This window comes from Corylus avellana, chromosome 1 (assembly GCF_965113065.1).
Source record: "Corylus avellana chromosome 1, dhCorAvel1.hap1.2, whole genome shotgun sequence".
In the NCBI taxonomy this organism is placed as follows: Eukaryota; Viridiplantae; Streptophyta; class Magnoliopsida; order Fagales; family Betulaceae; genus Corylus; species Corylus avellana.
The window spans coordinates 23,624,588-23,634,203 of NC_142490.1; the positions used below are offsets into that span (position 1 = coordinate 23,624,588).

General features: G+C 34.7%; 1 pseudogene across 1 annotated transcript; it reads right to left on the reverse strand.

Annotated features, from left to right (window-relative positions):
* Nucleotides 1–1,660: 1,660 nt before the first annotated feature.
* Nucleotides 1,661–9,616, reverse strand: LOC148588140 (allantoinase-like; annotated as a pseudogene). Its single transcript, XR_015909329.1, has 15 exons — nt 9,520–9,616; nt 9,165–9,258; nt 8,683–8,803; nt 8,327–8,400; nt 8,002–8,078; nt 7,729–7,765; nt 7,570–7,655; nt 6,244–6,287; nt 5,723–5,870; nt 5,073–5,200; nt 4,506–4,661; nt 4,309–4,419; nt 3,439–3,557; nt 2,967–3,066; nt 1,661–1,789 (listed from the first exon to the last, which is right to left on the reverse strand). The product of XR_015909329.1 is annotated as an allantoinase-like (transcript).

Genomic DNA, 9,616 nt, shown 5'->3' on the forward strand with positions numbered 1-9,616 from the left:
TTTATTTTTTAAAAAAAGAGTGGTTGCACCCACCCCTATCGGATGAAAGGTGGCATGTTACACTCTAGTCCTACATTTGGGAAAATGGTAATATTCCACATATATAAAAACGCTCATGGTGAGACGGGTTTATAAGTGATTATATGAAAGCTGTAAATTGACTAATCATTTTAGAATGATAGAAAAAATGTAGCTAACCATTTTCCTTATCGTTACAAATGATATCAAAGCAACCTAGAATAACCATATGGTATTAAAGCACTGCATAACGAGACCTTAATGGAAGATGTTAGTGATTGAAGGAGGGAGATTATACATCTAAGTTCCATATTAGGAAGATGAATAGTCCATGTAGAGCGAGTAGAGTACAGAGGCACTAATGAATTCTACACTAGTTCCCTATTAAGTGAAACTAAGATTTATAAGTGATTATAAGAAAGTGTCAAATTGATTAGTCTTTATGAAGTGATAGCGCATATATAACCAGGGCCGGCTCAGTGGCTAGGCCACTGAGGCGGTCGCCTAGGGCCTCGAGTTAGCTAGGTACAAAATTTTTCTTAATAAGGCCCAAAAAAAATTTTAATAAGGCCTAAAAAAAATTTTAATTTAATTTTAACTTAAGGCCTAATTTTATTTTTTTTAAATAAAGCCCAAAAATTTTTTCCATAAAAATTTAAGGCGTCTAAAATAAGACCATAATATAAAATAAGCTCATTGTAAAATAAGACTAATTAATCCAAAAAAACAAATATGTTACATCAATTTTTTTGGGCAACTAGATAAAAATTAAACTTAAAAGTCATGAAACAACAATGAGAATAAAAATAATAATAATATTATAAAAATATAATAATATTATTAAAATAAATATTATTTAATTAATATTTAAATATTTAAAAAAATAAGGTTCAACATCAAAATTTCGCCTAAGGCCTCCAAAAACATTGAGCCGGCCCTGTATATAACCAGCACTTTTCATAAATCGTTACGTGGCTGATATACCAATATTCTACATTTATTTCACTATGTTGATGTGGCAAAATGTAGTAGCTTGTAGATCAACCATTGTTAATATATATATACCAATTCCGAGAAACAAGCTTCAAACATTTTGGTACTTTCGAAAGTTGACACGCACGCACATGCAAAAAAATCTACTTTACAGCAATAGTTAGTTCATTACATCCAACCATAATGTACATGTAATTTCAGAAACCTTCTTGGTAAGCAGCAAACTATGCACATCCAAGCCTGACGCTGACATCAATGTTATTACGAACAGTGTAAAACCTCGGGTGTTCATTGGACCAAAATTGCCGACTGGAACAAATGCTGGTGGTGAATTGTATCTCTGACATTGCCCCAGCCATAACTGGCCCACCTTCAACTGAAACCATGCTAGTCAATGGGCAAGAGTCTGCAGGGAATGTCCAAAAATCAATACTTGAAGAAAGAAATGAAAAAATGGCAAACCATTGGATGTTAAAATCAGTTATAGTAAGTGTTCTGTGAAAAGTGTGTGTGTGTGTTTTTTTTAACAAGTTGTGGTTTGTTTTAAAAAGCATGTTAAGAGTAAAAATCCATTTGAATAATTGATATTTGAGAAGAGATTTCGGCATTTGAAAAGCCTATTTTTAAAATTTTTTACCAAAAAGACCGTTTACTTTGCGAGGATTGGAACACCACAGGCGGCAGGAGCATGCTTCCCCTCTTCGTAGACAAGGTTCCCTCTTACAAAAGTTGCCAACACCCTTCCAGATAGCTTTGTTCCCATGTAGGCTGAAATACTCTATACAAAGGACAAGGGAGCACAAATTAGTGACTTCAACATACTTATCTAATATAAAGAAATTAAATACTAAAATGGGAAGTCTTCAACAATATGGATCAGGTTCACAACATGTATTTTATCATCAACTTGATGAATTATTTTCAAGATATAAGGTTTTCCTATTATAACATGTTGTTCAAAAGGATCATTTGTTCTTCCATCAAATATTTTGCTTTTTCCCATATACTCGGGTTTAAATACCCATGGATTCGCTGTTTGCTTACTGGTTTCATATAATTTAGAAAGCAGGCCTTGTTTGGCTTGGCATGTTTTTTGTTTTGTTTTCAAATTCCTATTTTTTGATTTTGTAAATAGATTTGGCACAAATTCACAAACTCAAAATTTTGCCCAATGTTCTAAAAATCACACAACACATATGCATCGGTTTCTTAAAAAATCTAAAACAAGAATAAAATTTGGCCCATCCAAACAACACATCTGCATCGGTTTCTTAAAAAATTCAAAACAAAAATGAAATTTGGCCCATCCAAACAAGGACTTCTCGAAGCCTCTTGTTCACATCTCTCATCAAAAGGTGTTATTCGATAATGTCTACCTAGCAGATCTCGCGCTAACTTGAGCGAGCATTCAAATATTTGTCCTATATTCATTCATAAAGGTACTCCTAATGGGTTAAAAACCCTATCAACAGGTGCGCGGTGGGGATTGTAACTTTCCATTTTTCTCGAAGCCTCTTGTTCACATCTCTCATCAAAAGGTGTTATTCGATAATGTCTACCTAGCAGATCTCGCGCTAACTTGAGCGAGCATTCAAATATTTGTCCTATATTCATTCATAAAGGTACTCCTAATGGGTTAAAAACCCTATCAACAGGTGCGCGGTGGGGATTGTAACTTTCCATGAGTTTCCCATTTATCACTTGATAATGACGAATCAAATGATACTTTTGTTCCAATTTTTGCCTCTCCTTCTCCCTCTTAATTAAACTTTTTTCTTGCCATAATGGTTTAGATGAGAAGACTTCAACAATATGATCAAGTTCACCACAATAACTTGAGTGAAAGTTTAGAAGCTAAACATTTGGTAAGGCAAAACCCATGTAACAATGCAAGACACGACTCAAAACAAGTGAAGTTGAGTAACAAAAGAGGAATTAGACTAAGCAAGACATACAGGATGCTTAAGGTATACAGGATAGTCATCATTGAGTTCAAACTCCACATCTGGTTCCCATATGACAATATCGGCATGGTTTCCGACAGCAATGGCACCCCTGCATGATAGAATCAAAATTCACATGACATGATGCAGCAAGTAATTGTTAGGAAATCATACAAAATGATCCCTGGAACCAATTCATATGCACATACTTATTTTAACAGGCCACTGTTTTGAGCTTATCAATGCCACTTTTAAGAGATGGTAAGATAGTATATGACAGCTTTGAGCTACAAATTTCGCTTTATAGTGACAATGAATTGAACACCATTGCAAGTAAGATTTTATGACTTCTCCATGGTAGCTCTTTTTATCATTCATGTGCATGGCAAAGGCTAAGAACAAAGCAGTTTTACTTCAGATATTTCTAAATATTTAGATTGCATGTTTGAATCTGGAGCAGAGTGCATGATAGGAAACAAATAACCATATCACCTTTAGTTCTTGTCCGGCAAATTTGGAAGGCCTCTCACTCCACCATAAAGCTAATTGTTCCAAAGTTATCCCATATTTCCGCCCATATGACCACGTCACAGGAAGAACAAACTGTAGATGCTCGCAAAAGAATGGCAGTTAGTTCCCCAAATCAATTGCAAAAAGCGACGTGTGAGCAGACTATCAAACAATTGAACCAAGAAAGTGGCGCATACATTTATGATTACATTATTTCTCATATATTCACCCTCACAATTCTAATGAATTAGTCTGTGCTATGCTTGGTTTGGCATGAGAATATGCACACACACATAGAGAGATGCATATATAAATATGTGCATCATGAGAATCAAGTCTTTCTATTTTGTTGTTATTCTTTATTATGGCTGCTGGGAAATACACACACACACCCAAACAAAATCATATGTACATACATTTACACATACATATATCTAAGCAGTTAATTCTCATGTCTCTGCTATTTTGTTGTCATTCTTTATTTCAATCCAGTAAATTTTATTTCATGATACAGAAAAAACAGTTTTGCATGTAATTTATAATCAATAATGACAAGGTTCCTCAATTATAAGTAGTAGCTTTTGCCAGTAAAAAGCAAGCAAGCACATAGAGCAGGAGAATGAGGTCCAATTCTCACTAACATGAAACCTCAGCCAACAAATCCAGCTAGATACTGGACTAAATCAGTTGCATGACGAACTTACTGAACATTTAAGATAACTACATCTTTAAGAATGTTCTATATAAATAATGGCAACTAATAATATTTTCAATCAAGTTTCATAGTACTAGGTACCAAGGAATATAATGAATTATCATTGATCCTAAACATAAACACACCAACCTGCAAAGATGATATGCCACCCCAGGCCTTCAAAAAGTTACCATCATCAAGCATCCAGAGTTCTGGCAACGTCGGAGAATGATCAGAAGTCAACATGTCAATATGTCCTTCCTGAAAATAGAAGTAAACTAAGTAGAACCAATTGATGGTGTAAAGCAAAACTATGGAATATAAGAGCATCACAGAATAGAAAATACCAACAAAGCTTTCCACAGTTTTTCGTTATTGGCTGCATCACGAATAGGTGGGGCAAACTTAAATCGAGTATCTCCATCCTGAATCTCTTCTGCTGAGAAAGCCAAATAATGGGGGCATTTTTCAACAGTTATGCTATCACCACTACTTTTTGCTTCCTGTAACAAAATACTAGCATTCTCAGTCAAAAGCAAAAAGCATTTACAGTAATTTTCTTTGCATGGGAAAAGTAGAGTTAGCTAAGGATTGACAGGGGTGAATGGCTTTAAGAAAAATCATGTTCCCAACCACAGATAAAATTAAGGATCCACTGAAGTAATTTGAGGTGAGGAGAGAACAGCAGTCGCAAAGACTTTGAACATACAATGTATTGCAATAAGAAGAATAAACGGTCTTCACTATACCAAAAATGTGTATAGTAATTAATTACCTTGATTATGTATTTAGAAATCATCAATGAGTGGTAAGTCTATGCAAAAGTTGATGCATAAGAAGGTCAATGAGAATTTGCTTCTTAATTATTATAAATTATTATGCCCCACTGGAGCTATATGCACATAAAAGAGTACCTTAATAAGATCTAAGGAAGAACTTGAATCAGACAAGTGAACAATGTGAAGTTGAGCTCCTTCTGCAGGGCCGCCCGTCCTTGTTTCCTTTGTCAGAGTTACAAGCTCCCTAATAGCTGCCTCCTCCCTGATTTGAAATAAAAAAGAATATTGCAAATCATATAAAATGGCATTCCTAGAATCAAGCCAAATACATAAGATTTTCTCCTGAAATGCTAGAGGAACCGCTTTCTGATCACTTCTAGGGGGAAAATACAGTTACCAACTTTTCTCAGTTTTGAAGGGCATGAAAAATTTTAGAAAGTATTTCTCCAATTTCAGAAGGTGGTCAAAACTGGAGTTCCATTGTGAAAATATGTATCTATGGTTTATATTTGTGAATCATCATGGCTAATACATATATTGTGTGTGCTGGGATTTTCTAACATGATCCATGATGCCGATACTCGAGATGTATCTACCAGGTTGATGCCGAATGCATGTAAATTAAATCACAGGGTAGGTCTGAATGGGTGATTCGCCAAACCAGTATGTACTTTAATCAAAAAGTATTTTATTTCATAAAATTGTTCGTCTTGAGGATCAAGTATAAAACAAAATGGCTGAATAGCTTCCTTATTAGTTCACAAAGTCATAAGCAATATCTTATCATGAAGGTGGCCTAGTCTGAAGATAGGTTGAGTAAGAACGAGGATCATGGCTACCATCTTTAAGTTCCAGGTGGCTTTCAGATTCTTGTTGAATCTCTGCATGTACAAGTAGTGGTCTTCTGTATTTTGCAAGTACAGACAGTCCCTCCTGAGGAACAAATAATTGCATTTCTTATGCAAGTATACTAAAATACATAAGTATTGCAAGAGATAGAGACTCAATTTAGTAAAAGAAATCACATCATCCAACCCCTGAAATCATTTCTGCAAAAAGGCATTATATGCAAGCATGATTTCTATTGCAATAGAGGCAACCTAGATTACTATTCATGCAACATAAATGAAATTATTTAATTGGAAGAGAATGGGGGGGGGGGGGGGGGGGGGGGGGTTACAAATTAAAATTTTTGGATATGCAGCACTATAATGAACCAAAAAGTCGTTAACTGTAACTGTAAACAAATATGTCAGCCAGATAGATTATTAATATGCACATTTGGACTAAATATCAGGAAACATACCTTAATAAGACTGGCATTTGTCATTCCGAAGGACACATAAAAGACTACAAAAAACATAGAAAACTTTATCAGGTAATCCCAATGCTACACCTATCAGACAAATAAAAGTTAGTCATGATGGTCTAGAGACTATATGCATACTAATGCAGTTATATTTCATCATATAATTACTTGTATTATCAAAATTGAATGATCATAATGGAATTAGAAACCTACATGATAGATATTACCACAATGTTTCCAATTTTAGCCAGTAGAACCATTTTTACAAGTTGGCCAAATAGAAAGTTCCTAAGATCAATAAATGGTTGGTACTATGCCCACAAAGCTATACTTCATATAGACGTTGGAATTGTTATAAGTTCCAGAGCACCACAGAACTAAACCCCTGAAACTTAGGCTCTGTGAATTGATGCTGGATCTTGAGTTACAGTCCTTAGCTAGAGAGCACCACATCATCTATCTTAGAATGATTAATTTAGTCGACAAACTGATTAAGGAAAAAGAGAAGTGATACAATCAAACTTTAGGCATGGCAATCCCCCATGACAGCCAAACTAGCCAATATCATCCAAAAGTCATTTTTGGCAAAATTAAGAATCAGAAGAAACAAGGAATTGGAGGTACTGTTGTTCCAATTGGGAAATATTATCAACAGAGTAGTCTTAGTCGTTTCCACAGTTCTCATGTGTAAGCATGTGAAGGAGATGCCTAACATGTTATTAATTGCCATGGAAGAAAGGCAGAGATGACTGTCAAGGTTTGAAACTCAGATCACATCATTAAGGGTTCATTTGATAAACGATTTCGTTTCGGTTTCGGTTCGATACTGTAGCAAAAATTGATTGATGTAAAAAAAAGTAAGAATGTTTTTTTTGAAAAAGTGAAAAAGTAAGAATGTTTAGTATGGAAAAATGAAAAAATTTTGTTTTGTAGTGATTTTTTTATTTGAATAGTAATAAAAAATGATTGATGTGACGTAAAAAGTAAGAGAATGTTGGAAAAATGAAAAAGTGGGATGAATAGTGTTGTGCCGAAATCATGCCAAAACCGTTTATCAAACAAACCCTAAAATAGAATGCAATTCTTCTCCTCTAGTTCTTGATCTAAGAAAGCATTATCCAACCTTTTGCATGTCTTGAAATAGAGAGGAAAAGAAAAACTGAGCATAATAGTTTTGCACCTTTTTTGTGGCTCAAAACAGCTGACAGTGATCTTATATATGCTAAACAGTTTTAGAGTTTTTGGGTTGTTAATGCATCAATGAAGTGAATCGATAAACTAAGAATGATCAATGACAACTGACAATACTCCTGAAATAGTTACCTTCAAACCAAGAACACCAGCATTTAGGAGACCCTCAAGAATACTTGAGTTGAATGCATTTTCAGGAACTAAACCTCCCCAGAAACCTGTTGGTGGTATAGTTAATAGACAATAGTCCAGGAATTATCATTAGGCTAAGGAATAGTTTCAGGAGCATACCAACATCAACATAAATTCTCTCCTCTGCAGCTTCAATCTATCAAGCAGAAGCATTAAAGACAATTTACAAATTAAAAAAAAAAAAAAAAAAAAAACCAGTAGTTAGTTGAAATTATCTGCAACTACTTACTACCCCATTAAAATGCATAAGTTCATTTTTAAACGAAATGAGACGGATGCATTACTACAATATAGAAAGGTCACCGAAATGATTAAAAAAAAAAAAATTAAGGGCCAAAACAAAGTAATTCATTGCTGCTCATCTGTCCATACCTTGAGTTTCAAAGTCTCTTGAGACACAGTTGAAGGAAAATTATTTAGAGGCATGTCAACCAATGTTGTTATACCACCTGTAGAAACACAGTGATACCAAATTATTTGGGTGTGGAACAGAAGAGATCAACACACAAGAGTCAGAACTTTTGGTACTGCATGAGAATTATTTGACATTTAATAGACAAAGAAAAATCAAATTGTGATATTAGATGTCAACAGGGCGGTTTTGGAAAGCCAGTAAATTCAGCAGAAATAATCAATTAAAAATTTTTTGTCCACAGGACCTTTGAAACACAAATTTAAATGAGGGAGATTGCCACACCTGCAGCAGCTGCCTTAGTCCCTGAAGGAAATTCTTCCCATTCTGCTCTTCCAGGATCATCAAGATGTGCATGCCTGCCATGAACAAAATCAAAATGAATATCCTATATATTTTGTTAAAATAAGTTATCGTTTTATACTTAAAACCAATGCTGAAATTTGCTTTGGATTAATGACAAGAAGATACCAAAACGGCATATATCATGAATCATAGAAGTTTGTAAATCAATATGTTGTCTTTTGCAGAACACTACACAAAATTTGGCACCAGATTTATGCAACCATTTATTATGCTAAATTATATACACACCATGAAGAAATAGACCACAAGAAAGAGAGATGTTTTACACAGCTTACACGTCAATCAGGCCAGGCATGACACAAGCCTCTCCATAATCAACTATATGCCCCACCTTGGAACTGCCACGCCCATCCTCTTCTTTAACAATGGATGCAATCTTCCCTCCCCTTATTTCCACTGCCCATTTATGCATTTCATTACAAAAATACATTAATTAAGCTGAAAAATGAAAATCATAACAATATTTGTAGAATGATTCAACATTTAGCCTTACACTAACAACAGTAAATTAGGGTCCGTTTGGTTTGCAATTTCACAATGTGTGATTTAAAAATAGCGATTTTTTAAAGCCCAGTCAAATCGTGCACTTTAAAAATGCACTCCCAAACCACAGCGATTTGGTTTAAAATTACACTTTTTGCTGGGAAATCGCAATCCCAAATGCTAAACAAGTAGATTATAACAAGGTTCTTATATTCTATAATCCACAATCCTCTGTTTTTTTCTTCATGGGGGATCAATTAAGAAGTAAACAAACCTGCACCAGAAATGACACCTTGTGGTGTCACAATGCGCTTGCTCGTTATCCAATAACTCTGGTGAGGAAGAAGGCTGCACTCCTTGTGAGACAACTGACATTAAATGTCAAATTCAATCAGCATAGCATTCACGTGAATAATTAAAAAGTACTCAAAAATGCTCCTCTGTTTTTCTGAAGATAGTAAATGAAAAACCGCTGCTTAAATCCCAGATTACAAGTTTACAACTTTTTTGGGATTTCAATTTTTTTTTTTTTTGGGTGAAATGGCTTTGCTTATTTGAGATTAACAAATCCCAACACCAACAAAACAAAAGTCAACTCCATTTTCTCACAAGAAGCAATATAGCCAGACCTTGGAAGAGTTCTGGACGTAGAAGAAGAGCAAAAAAGAAGCGAGCAGTGCCAGCAGAGGTAACACCCTCCATAGCAGCACAGACGCCATTTTTCTC